Source organism: Panthera uncia, chromosome D1, assembly GCF_023721935.1.
Source record: "Panthera uncia isolate 11264 chromosome D1, Puncia_PCG_1.0, whole genome shotgun sequence".
In the NCBI taxonomy this organism is placed as follows: domain Eukaryota; kingdom Metazoa; phylum Chordata; class Mammalia; order Carnivora; family Felidae; genus Panthera; species Panthera uncia.
The window spans coordinates 62,590,383-62,604,094 of record NC_064808.1 but is presented as its reverse complement, the minus strand read 5'-3'; positions in this window follow the sequence as shown (position 1 = coordinate 62,604,094).

Below are 13,712 nucleotides of genomic sequence, written 5' to 3'. Positions count from 1 at the left end.
ATGGGAGAAAATACTTGGAATCCACATACCAGATCAGGGGTTAATTTCCAAAAGATCTAAATAAAAAACTATTACATCTTATGAGCAAAGAAAACAAAATAAACAAGAAAACAAAAACACTAATAACCTCATTTAAAAATGTGTTAAGACTTGAATATACATTATCCAAAGGAGACATACAAATAGTGAACAGATATATGCAAAGATGCTCAATGTCACTGTTCATCAGGGAAATGCAAATCAAAACCTCATACATGTCAGGATGGGTATTATCAAAAAAACAAAAACAAAAACAGAAAAACCCAAAGTATACAACAGTGTTGGTGAGGGTTTTGGGAAACTGGGACTCTCTTATAATGTTAGGAAAGCAAAATGGTCTAGTCATGATGGAAAACAGTGAAGAGGTTCCTCAAAAAATTAAAAATAGAACTACCATATTATTTGGGCTTTGTTAAACTAAAATTTTTATTTTGAGATACTTATAGATTTCTACACATACTCAGAAATACTGTTTACTTCCTTTTCTAACCCCCTACCTGTTTTATTTAATGTTCAATTGGATAATTGATTATTTAAAATATTTCAAGTTAAAAAAATTCATATTCACAAGAAATACTTTAAAAAGCCAATTGTAAAAGTTAAAAGTTAAAATTGTATTTTCCCCAGTCTTACTTCCTATGGGTTAAAATTGTCAATGTTTTAGGGTAAAAGTTTGCAGATATTTACTATCTATCTATCTATCTATCTATCTATCTATAAAATAGATACTTGGATTAGTAAAATGATACCATATTAACAGGTTGTTCATCAGTTTGCTTTTGTCAGTTAACAATATATGTATGATAAAGTTCATGTGTACATATGCCCCATTCTTTTTTCATTGTTGGATGTGTTTTACTGTATAAACTTACTGTCATTATTTTTAACACTTCCTCTACTGACGGACATTTACATTGTTTCTGATTACAGTGTTGCGATGTGTAGTATTAAACATATATTTCTTTATACATCTATGAAAGTATTTTTGTAGAATATTTTGGTACTTGTAGCTATATAAAAGTAGAGCTACTTGTTCATGGGGTATGCATATAATTTATTTTGATAGAGACTGGTTGGTCACATTTCAGGATGGTGATATGAATGCTCATTCCTCAATTGTGTAAAATAATTCCCAGTTTTCCTTTTATTTGCCAACATTTTTATTTAAAACTTGGCCAAAATGCAAAGCAAAAATATTGTTCAAATGAAATTTTAATTCACATATTTAAGGTATCAATGAGATTGGGCCTATTTTTCTGTTTACTGGCAATTTGAATTTTTTTTTTTAAATCTATGAGTTGTTCGTTCTGATTCTTGGTCTGTAATTCAATGGTTTCTTGTCTATTACTTTCTAAATATAAGGGGAAGAGACAGAATGTATAAGTGTTTCTTTACAAGAGTAGCTTAGAATCGTGCTGTGTGTAAACAAGTGGCCTACTTCATGACATACTATATCAGGACCCTGAAGAACACAATTAATAGTGACATGTGTGACAGTCATTTGCTGTTGCACAGAAAATAAAAAACTTAAGTAAATAATATGCACTTGGTTATGCTCCTTCTTCACAAAATATTAAGACAAGAGGAAGAGAAATATTATTGAGCAATTACTTAGTGCCATACTTATTATACCCTTTATCGCATTAATCTTTTCAGTAGTCTCATTATTCATAGCACTTTCTAGATGAATCATCAAAGGTATAAGAGGTTAATTAAGTTTCTTAAATTGACACATTTTTAACGGTAGCTTTGAGCTTAAGTTCTAGGCACTGCCAAAGTTCATATTCTTTCCACCATGACATAGTGCCTCCTACTTCTTAAGTAGATAAATTCTAACAATTCTAAGCAGCAATCTCCCTCTACACATATAATATCATGGAACCTGCTTAAAGGGCAGTTTGATATTTGGCAAAATAAAGGCAGCAGGTGGCAGTGAGTCTGCACGTAAGCAATGCTGTTGGAGCTCAAAAGAAGAGAAGGATTTCAGCAATAATAGGTCTCTAGCTGGGCCTCAGAAAAAGGGCAAGAACTGGATATATGAAAAGGGGAGGCAAGGACTCTTGATGGGAGTATTGGTTTAGGAAAATATGAGGTGGATCTTATATGACCATGGTTCCAGATAGGGACAATGATGCTTTGCAGCTGGTCTAACCAAAGAAAGTCATGGATGGAAAAGTCATTGTTTTGTGGTTTTTCCTCAGGCTTAGGAAATCTGTGTGTTTGATATGTTGTGGTAGCCTTTACCTAGTTCTCAGTAGGTTTCCAGTTCTCAGTAGGTTTAATGTTACTTTGTAATATTAAATATTACAAGTAGAGGTGCCATTACAAATACAACAAATAACTTTTCATGTATTATCCAAAAGGATGAAGAAATAAAAAGATTTTCCCGACTGCTTGTAAAAGTCGTGTACTTACCTGGAGCACAAAATTAAATATTTGGCAGAAAATCTGACAGAAAAAAAAAAATTACTCAAAAGTAAATTGAGGACAATAAAACCAAGGTTGCTTCCTGTAGTCATTAGAAGTGTGTATAGAGAAAAGACTATTTCACGGAGATAAGGAAATGGCATTAGTGTTTTCTGATACAGAGTCATCAAAATCTATTTAGTTTTTATGGCCAGATAAGTTTCTGACCTTACAGGAGACTCCAAAGACAGATAAGTGGATAGATAAAACACCCCAATGGAATTTAATTAAGATTATAATGAACATTGGTTTTGGGTTATCTGGATGAATTTTCAGTCTCCTGCAGTTTGTGTAACATTGAGAGATTTCACTTTAGTCAGGTTTGTGCATTTGGCTGTGAGATATTTGCTGATGGTGTGTCCAAGGAACAAAGTAAACATCTGGATCTGTTTAGAAGTGAAGGCCTTTTTTATGTTCTTTGAGACCATAGTGGTAGAAAATGAACTAGAGACAAGGTTGACAGAATTACAAAGGCTAAAAATCATAAGATAGAAGTATTTTCAATAAAGCTATAATTTATTGTTTAATATGTGTTAGAGATACTGTATTCATTAACTCATTTTTCCTTCACAATAGCCCTATGAGGTAGGTAGAGACTATTATTAACTGTTTTATAAATGTAGAAACTGAGGTTTAGAATAGTAGTAAGCTTATCTGTGTTCACACAAATAAGTGACAGTGCTGGGATTCTATTCCAACCTTGGGTAACTCGTAATATGAGCTCTTAACTACTTTGCTATACTAGTCTCAAACTCTATGCCAGATACCATCTAGTTCCATTTGGTAGGCAGCAGTGGAGGATAGGGCACTGGGCAGAGAGTCACAAGACCTGTATTTAAATTCTAGTTTTGCTGCTTACTAGTTGTGTAACCGTCAGCTGAACTGGACTGCATGTCCTAGATGACTCAAGCATATGTCTGGTGGTTGATACGGACTCTTAGATGGGAGCTCAGCTAGGGCTTATTCATGTCTTTGACTTCAAAAAGTTTGTTCTGAAATGTCAATTACTTCTGTTCTGCTTGACAAGCTTCTTTTTATTCCTTAATACCTATGTCCTAAGCCTTCATTCCAGAACCATCAGATTGGCTTGATCTGACCATTCTTGTATTCTTTGAATAAGTTTCTCATCTCTCTGTTAGAATTCTCATTCTCTGATATAGTAGGTATTGAATTAGAGGTTAACCTACCCTAATAGACTGTAATCTCAAGTGTTTAAGCCAAAACTTTTTTTTTCTTCATAGACTAGACATTGTCTCCATAACAGATGTCTGATAAATGCTGATGAACTCATGCTATTAGGTCAACCTTCCTCTGTAGTATTGTGAATTGTGAAGAGCTTGTTTGTATAGCAGTTACCCTATTTATCCAAGTGAAATCACTGTGTGAAGTCAGAGGGTGAGTCACAACACCACAAAATTCCCTCATTTAAGGAGGAGAGAACTTTATAAGTCTCTTTATATTTTTCTTTTTCCATTAAGGGATATATTGACAGTAATACCATTTGTTTGGTTGCATAAACCTACAAAGGCTTAAGAATTATTCCAATTGCACATTATTTTCTTTATCACACAGATGCAGCTGTATGAATAAGACAAGGCAGCTCGGTAGAATTTGCTGTTTCTATTACTGAATAGGAAGTCTTCCAGGGAAAGTGTCAGAGTAGGAGGGCCTTACACTCACCTTGCCCCACAGATATGTCTAGATAATGTCCACATCAGTGTAATATCAAATAGCAGTTGTAAGAATTATTATATCCAGCTAAATATTTTAGAGGCTATAATAATGTTTTTCTTTACCTCCCAAATATTTAGTTAAAGAGACACCTAATGATTAATGCACCATCCATTCATCACAAAAACATTTACTGGACACCTCTTTAAGTACTAAATTTTAAGATTAGAGATTATAATTGAATAACACCAACTATTTTAGAAAACTCACTTTGGGGCGCCTGGGTGGCGCAGTCGGTTAAGCGTCCGACTTCAGCCAGGTCACGATCTCACGGTCCGTGAGTTCGAGCCCCGCGTCAGGCTCTGGGCTGATGGCTCAGAGCCTGGAGCCTGTTTCCGATTCTGTGTCTCCCTCTCTCTCTGCCCCTCCCCCGTTCATGCTCTGTCTCTCTCTGTCCCAAAAATAAATAAACGTTGAAAAAAAAAAATTAAAAAAAAAAAAAAAGAAAACTCACTTTGAAAGCGATAAGTAAACAAATACATTAAAAGTGTGAAAATCGGAGATAAATGAAATAATGGAGGTATCTAGTATAAATGAAATAAATGACACACATGTAACATGATTCTGTTTGAATGTTTAGGCAATATGTCAGAAGGGATGAGACAATTGAGCTGTGTCTTGAAAAATGAGGAGCAAACTACTAAGAATGAGGTTGGCAAGGGAAAAATGCATCCCAAGCAGAGTGGACAGCAAGGACAGACGTGGGGTCACAGACCGCCTGCTCATGACACCACTTCTTTAACTTGGGAGAAGGAGATTGCCATGATCAAAAGGTGATTTACAAAAGTAAACATAGCTATGTCATGGGAAAATGATGACAGGGAGGAGAAAGCAGAGGAAGAGGTTAGGAGGTTATTGAAACATTTGGGGCTGATGGGTATGGAGGGTAAGAATCAAGGCAGGGACTGTGGGAATGGTGACATAAGCTTGGGTAACAGACACAACAAAGCATAGGTTCTGCTATCAGATTAGAGGAGATTAATCTCTCTATCAGTGAGATTAGAGGAGAGAGTGGGAGAAAAAGCATTCTGTGTTAAACTATGGATCTTGGTCACTGAGGAGATAGTAATAGCACTGGCATAGATTTGACAGGAAGAACAGAGAGAAAGTAAAGATAAGTTGCCATTTAGAAAATACATTGGAAATACACATTCGGAGCCATGATTCTACTGCTGCCAGAGATGTTCCTCAGCTTTGCTGAGAGGCCAAGTCTTCATACCTCCTGCATCCAAACAGGCAACATCTTTGGAAACTGTTCCACGAATTTTAGGTAAGCCCAGATGTTGTGCCAGTAGGAGCATATTGAAATAGGAATTCACGTTTTATCTTTAATTGACACACAATGGCAGCAAATAACATAATTTGCATTCTGGTAGTGAAGCCAAGCCAGTACTGATTTGGAGACAATAGTTTGGGATCTCTATCTGGACATGCAGAGTCTTTGCCCATACAAATGAGCACAAATGTAGCAAGCAATCTTTAGTGACTAATAATGCCTCCTTGCAGATTCTGAGCAGAGTTTGTTTGTTTCTTTTCTGATTTTGGCATGCTATGTGGCATCACAACGCCCATTCCAGCTTCAAGAGAATCAAAGCATAGTTAATCAAGTAGAAAATTTACATACAGATTCACAAAAATAAATCCAAATAGACAAACAAATATGAACAGTACAGTATGTATACTGAGATTTGAAGAAAATACTTTTCTCATAGGCTGGAATGAACTAGCATTGTTCTCTCTTCTGTTACTCTATTGAAAAACAATCATAGCAACAATAACAACCAAAATAATAATAATAATAAAAAAAACTCAAACCAAACCAAACAACAAAACTCTACAACGATATTTCTTAGTATTATAATTTAATCAATATGTCTTACTTATACTGATAATAGCCATTATAATTATAAAATTATAAAATACATATAAATCTGTCCTTATGCCACATCAGGAAAAAGCTGCTACCTTTCCCAGTAGTCTCCATCTGGAATCATTGGTAACTCTCCTTGAAGATCCAGCTTATATTGGTCTTGAAATGGTCTTCATCAGTGTGAAGTTTACCGTTTAAGTTGCTCAACAGCTTCAGGCCATTCTTATGGCAAGGTATGCAATTATAATATTGCCCCCAAATTTTTATAACCTGAGTGTCAAGGTACAAGGTCAGAGTGGCAAGGAAAGTTGGTTTTCCTAAACCACTTGTGAATCCCCCTCCTGTCACTTCCTGCCCCATGCAGGTTACCTCTGCTTTAGCTTCTCTGCCTAGCAGCCCTCCACTGCTTTCCCCACATATGCTTATCTATGGCTATGGAAACTGGAGCTAATCTTCAGAAGCTGACTCTTCTTCACCTCCAGGGTCATGCCTGGCTTTCTCCACACCGTTTACTTTCAACTTCCTCTCATGTGGCTTTGAGTCGTTGTTGCTACTGTTTGCCTGCCCTATTTGAGATAATGACTCAATTGTAGTCACCCTTAGAAGTGATAACTGTCATCTCCAACATTGCTGTTAAGGACAGTACCCTGACCTAGACACTGCCTGCCAGGGCCTGTTAATCCTCACTCCCCGATTTTCAAAAAGGAGGAGCATCCATACAGCATTCCTCCTCACAAGCCCCATAGTATATGAAGCCTACCTTCCTGTTGAGATTTCCCTCTTTCAGGACTTTGACTCTGCTTTCGAATCAGTTCCTCTCTCTTCCCCATCTGAGTTATTAATGTCCTATATCCTATTAACAAGAACATATTACCCATTTGGCTTCCATCATCAGTTATGATTTATTTCTTTTTTTAAAAGACTCTTTTCCTCTCTCTTCTTCCAGGACTCCTCCTATACAAATGTTACCACATTTGATGAAGTCACTGAGTTCTGTAAATATATTCTCATTTTGTGTAATTCTTCTTTCTCTCTTTTGTTACGCTTGATTACTTTTCATTACTCTATCTTCTAGATCATTTTTTTGTTCCTTTGCTCTTTCCATCAAGCATGTTTCTCATTTTGTTTATTATGCCCTTTATCTCTGCTATGGTATTTATCTCTCTGTTAAGGGTCTTACCCATGTATTCCATTCCTTTCTCAAATCCAGTGAATATCTTTATGGTTACTACTTTAAATTCTTTATTAGGCATGTTACTTCTTTCTGTTTTGCTTAGATCTGTGGCCATGGCATTGTCCTTCTATTTCATTTGGGATAACTTTCTCTGTCTTCTCACTTTGTCTAAGTCTCTGTGCCTGTTTCTCTGTGTTAGGAAAGTCAGCTATGTCTCCTCTTCTTGAGTGTGATGGCCTTTGAAGAAGAGGTCCTGTAGTGTCTTGAAGTGCAGTGCCCTCTGATCCCTAGGGCCTGGCACTTCTGGGAGTGTCGCCAGTGTATGGTGTGTGTGCTCCGCTGTTTTGTCCTGGAAGCGTTATCCTTTAGCCCAGTCATCTGCAGAAGCTATCTGCCTGTTGTGGGCGGTGTTTGGTCTCTGGCCTGAATGTGGTGTCTTTTTAACTAGGTGTGCTCTGATCTGTTTGTGTAATGAGACTTGTTGCCACCACTGCTGAAACTGAAGCTCTGCAAAACTCCTGCATTTGGAGATGTGGAGTGAGCAGGGTTTTGGGACAGTCACCTGGGGGAGGGGGTCCCACCATGCTGGGACTGAGTCAAGTGTGAGTGGGAAGCGTGGTTCCACTTGACCATGGGAGGTGGGGCTTGGTATAAGAAAGTTAGATAATGAGTGTTGGTGCTGTGCTGGTTCTTGCAGGTAGCCTTGTGCTTAGGCTGAGGGGCAGGGGAGGGCAATGATGCCTGCCAGTTTTTTTGTTCCTGTAGGAGCAACTCACTGATGTCTCTCTGGGATGCACTCTGAGATGAGAAAATAACTTCCCCACTATATGCTCCAAGAGTTCTTCAGATTGTTGTTTTTATGCTGTATGTTCCTGGGCTATTGGCCCTGCTTTTTCTTTAAGAGCAAGGAAATGCCCTTTGCACTTTCCCATAGCCAAGCATGTTGACCTTTAAAACTCCAGGCTTAAAGCTCTGCTGTTTGTAAGAACTCACAGAAGTTGGCCCTCTAGCTTTCCAAGCCAATTTCTATGGGGATTCTTTTTCCTCTTACCCTTCTCTGTATGCTGGTCTCTCTCTCGCCCTTCTTCACAACCATGGTTCCCTACCCACCACAGTGGCCACAATCCATTTCTCTCCCAAACTCCACCTCTCCACTTCCTGTCCTCTTCAGTATGGTCTCTTCTCTACCTTTAGTTGTAGAATGTGTTCTGCCTGGCTTCAGGTTAATTTCTGGGGTATTTAGGATGATTTGGTAATTATCTAGTTGTATTTGTGGGACAAGGCAAGCCTAGGATTCTCCTACTCTGCCCCCATTTTCCTACTCTCTCCCTTTTCTTTTTCTATCATTTAATGAGATGTTATATAAAGTGCATCAATTTTGGAATCAGAAATACCGGGATTAAAGTCCTAGAATTCTATTACATATTTTATTACATAACTACTTGGAATTTTTTTGTCTTGTCTGAGTAGCAACTTTCTTATCTGTTCAGTGGAAAAATAGTATTTCTAGAATAGATCAGCAAGCACATCACTTTCCCTGAATGCCTATGTCCTCTGCTGAATAGAATGAGTTTATAGATTTTTTTGGTACCATATTGGTCCAGTCTTAATTCCCAGTTGTTTATGTATCTCTTCTTCAAACTAAAACAATCCTGGAAAGCTTCAGAATTGAAAGAACTTTAAATGACATTGTAACTCAAAATCATTTCAATGGGAGTGCCTGAGTGGCTTAGTCACTTAAGTGTCAGACTCTTGATTTTGGCTCAGGTCATGATCTCATTGTTTGTGGGATCGAGCCCTGTATTGAGCTCTGAGCTGATGGAGTGGAGCCTACTTAGGATTTTCTCTCTCTCCCCTTCTCTCTCTACCCCTCCCCGATTTGTGTGCATGCTCTGTCTCTCTCTGTCTCTCTCATAAATATAAAAATATTTAAAAATGATTTCATTGTATCCATTAACCACCATGTAAACACTTTCATCATCAGGAAGCTCGTTACTTAAAATTTGGAACGTTTTTTCATATCAAGTTGAAATCTGCCCCATGCTTATAAATTTTCCTTATTTTCATTTATATTGTATTGATTAGTTTATCTTAAAAATGTCTTTCCACCTGGTTTTCCACTTCTTTTTGTTCATTATGTGTGTATTATGCAAACTAGATTGGAAACAGAGTTCCCCCCAGAAATCAGTGTTCATTGTCTGTTGAATTTGCTATTGGTATTTATTACTTTAATAACAATGTGAACTGTTCTCAGGGGTGTGGGAAAAGTCACCAAAAACTATGTTTTAAACATTCAATATACAAAGCCATCTGCTATACACAGAAGACCAAGGATTGACCGGACATTGGGAATTACTGTTTAATAAATGAATCCCGAAAGAGTAGACTTCCAATGAGCAAATCACCTTTTCTACTGATTCCTGATAGGATCTGGCAAGTTTGTTTTGCCACAACAATGAGAGCTGAGCGATTTGTTAGGGGGTCATTGAAGTTGTAGATCAAAATCGAATACAAATGGATGCCCTTATGGAGAAGCACAAGGAAAGAGGATAACATTAATAGAATCTTAAAACTCTAGAATATTATATTAAGTGGCAATTATTTGGGTCTAAATGTAATTAATACATACATAAACTTTAAAAACATATCTTGGTCTCTGGTCTTGAATATTTCCTCTGGTAGAGAGCTTTTTCTCACATATGTAGCTAGATTTGCTGATGAATAACTCTGATTAAATTTCAATTTTTCTTTTGTTTAAATGTCATATGACTGTCTCTACTTTCTTTTTTTTTAGATCTCTTTGTAAGTCATTCATGCATTCATTCATTCATATGTATATATGTGGGCTTTTTCTTTGAAAAAAGTATTTGGTGAGTACCTGTGTTATGCAAAGCCCCATCCTAAGCCCTAAGGATATAATAGTAAACAAAATAGTACTGGTTTATATGGTGATAGGACTTTGAATAGACAGTGTGAAATCAGCAGTAATTGGAAAATAACATAACAGGTGTAAATTTTCAACCTGTAGTAAGTGCTGTGAAGAGGGGTTTTATGAAATCATATAAGAGGGGCACACTGACCAGTTCTGATGCTAAGTAGCCATAGAGGTGATGGTGTAGACAAGGTATTTTCTGAGGAAGTGATATTTAACATGAAATCTGAAGAATGAATCGTTGTTAACTAAGCAAGAGTTGGAAGCAGGAGTAATGAAGAGACCTGCTAGACAGGGACTGATCTGTGAAAAGAGCTTGAACTGCATAAGACAAGGACTAGGACTCAGATAATCACCCTTCCCCATGACAGTACACTGCTACTCTCTCCTCATCTTCCATCTTCTTAGTCTGTACATCTTTATAACCATCAGCCATTTCTGACATGACATGAGCTCCAGAACTCTCACCTCTCTTTCTGCTCCTCTTTGGCTACGCTCCCACTTGTCTTTGTCTCCTTTACATGTGTTCCTAACAACACAGTAGCATTAGTCATGTGGGGTATCAAGAAGAAAACCTATGCCTCTGAGACTCAGACTGTGGAGGGAGGAAGTTATAATTGAAGTCCTACTGAAAACATGTTAGCCAATTTTTATTGGAGGGACCCCAGGAACTTTGCTGGGCTGGCAAGGCAGATATTATCCTCTAAACTTCTATACCTTCCCTTCTAATATCAATAGTATTTTGAAATGTGAAAAAGAAGCAAAGCTGATGGATTTGGAATCAGTCTTCAAAAGACTTTGGCCAACATAACTAGCATTTTGATGCTGGACAAAAGAGACAGCACAAAAGAGCTCTTTTATCTATTTCTACAAGCTCCACATTATAACAATATCTTTTTTGTATTTCATCTCTTTTCTCTCAACCTGAAGTTACTTGGGACCTGTTTCTCTTCATAAATAGTTCTCACTCTGGACTGGAAAATGTCACTATTGGCAGTGGGTTACCCTAGGTGGACAAAGTACCAAGTGACTGCCAAAGAGCTCCAGAGGCTTCAGCCTAAAGGATAAGAGGCAATATCTGAAAGGGAAAGAGTTGATCCTGTAAATAAATTTGACTGGCATTAAGTATTTAATGTGGTGGTTGGCTCCATGAGGGCAGTACATTAAATGCATAATGGCATAGTATCCATTTGGGCTTTACTGTAAATCTGACAAGCCCCAACCAGACTGCATGGCATTAAATTGTAAGTGACAAGTTCTGATAGAGCTGTCAGCTTGAGAAGGTTTACTTTAACGCAAACAGAAAAGGCTGCATATTCTTTTATTAATAAGGTAATGCTCAGTTGGAGAAAAGAGGGAAGGCAGTGTGATACTGTCATAGGCATATGGCTTTGGAATCAAACAGACTTGAGTTTGAATTAGTGGCCCTGTTACTTATTGCTGTGTAATCCTTGAACAAATTACTTCATATCTCTGAGTCTCTGTTCACTAATGAGTAAAATGGCAATATTGTATATTTCAGACTTGCCTTAGGTAAGGCTTCCCAGGAAACAAACTTGGGGTGGAGATTTATATTTAGGTAATTTATTAAGGAGTAACCTTGGGTAAAGTAGCTTCAGTGGAGTAAGGGAAGTATGATTGGCTGAGAGAGAAGTTAGATATTCTTCTTCCCTTCCTTCAACCACTTGCAGTGATAGCCTTTTCACATTTATAGTTAAATACTTTTCTTCATCTGAAAAAAGGTTATTAAGCATATTCATAGCCTTGATTTCCTGGAAATAGAATCCAAGAAGGAATTTTGAGTGCAAGTGGGTTATTGGGGAATGGTCTCAGGTACGCCACCTATAAAAGAGTAAGGGAAGCAGCACTGGTCAGAGCAAAAGGTTGATCTGCAGTGTAGTTACAAGAGAGACTCAGCTGATCTCATGGAATGATGGGGTGTCTCACATTGAAGCAGGGAATCTGGGTCTTTGGTCACTTTCACCAACAGGTCACTGGATGTAGACTACCTTTGAGGATGCAATTTTGGGCAAGGCAGCTGTGTGGGGACAAGTGCAAGTTCCAGGGAGGGACTCAGTTCCAGGGAGCTATAAACAGACAACATGCCTGGCAGCTGGGGGTGAATGTCTTAGATCTGAATAGTCTACCACTTGGACTTGCTTGTTTCCAATAATGATAATAGTATTAATAATAATGATAATAATTATTATGTTGTTGTTCACACCATCTATAAACAGCTTTTTAACGATTCTGTTTGGTAACTTCCTGTGGGTGTTTAGAGTCCTTCCTAGAGGAAAATTGGAGGGATGAAATCTAGCCCCTGTTGCTGTAGATACACTCCAGGCTACAACTGATATTCATAATCTTCCTTCATTACTATCATTCTAGATTTCCCTATCCCTCAATTAGCATTTCTGATAGTAATATCTCTCAGATCTTCATGTCTGGGGGATTTCGAGTTCCTGTGTATCATGTCTTATTCAGATCATGGCTGCTTCATTTGTTGATTTACTATCAAAATTGGGCAGAAGAGTACCAAGATAAACTCTACTTGATCACATGGGCATCAAATGTATTATTTTCTCCCACATTGTTTAACAGCAGTCTTACCTCCTTATGACTTCAGTGTTAACTGTGCTGGGCGGGATGGTAACTTCTCTTGACCTTTCATCTTTTAGTACAAAAAGTCCAAAGTGAGTGGGTCATAGCTGTACATAAAGTTTATTGAGATGTATTCCCCTCTTGAAACCAAGATGTATAGATGCAAAGAAACTAGAATTGCAGGGACAGTCAGAATATATTCATCAGTAACTTATTGGGAATGGTAGTAAGTGGGACCAATTCTGATCCCACCTGTTAGTTCCAAGACCTGTGTATTCTACCTACTGGGAATATAGTACTATATCGTAAGTATTGATCTGGGGAATAACCTGCATCCTGAAGGATGGAGTCCCATTATTTCAAAGCTGTAACCTCAGATGTGACTTCCAAAGGCTATTATCTTTCTTTGTCCAGCTGGAAGCTTCATGGTATATGGCATATGACAGAATCAGTGGATCCATTGGCACTCAATAGAGACTACTGCCATACCTCTTTAGATTTATCCCTTACTATGATGTGATGTTACACAGAGTTTTATTGTTGCTGAGCCCTTGGATAGAAAAGCTGGCAAATCAAATTAAAGAGGAGAGATTAACAAACTGGATTAAAAGGAAAACTCAACAATGTGCTGTCTGCAAAAGGCACACATTTAATAATAATAATAATAACAATAATAATAATAATAATAATAATAAAGGTTGAAATTAAAAGGATAGAAAAAGAAATATACAAAAAGTAACCTAACCATGAGTAAGCTGGAATAGCTGAAATCAAACACAATAAACTTAAAGATAAGGAGTACTTAAGTAGCGATAATAATAATTATTATTTTTAATGAAGATACCAAAAAGATAAGGAGTACTTTTAAGAAGTGATATTCCAGGGGTGCCTGGGTGGCT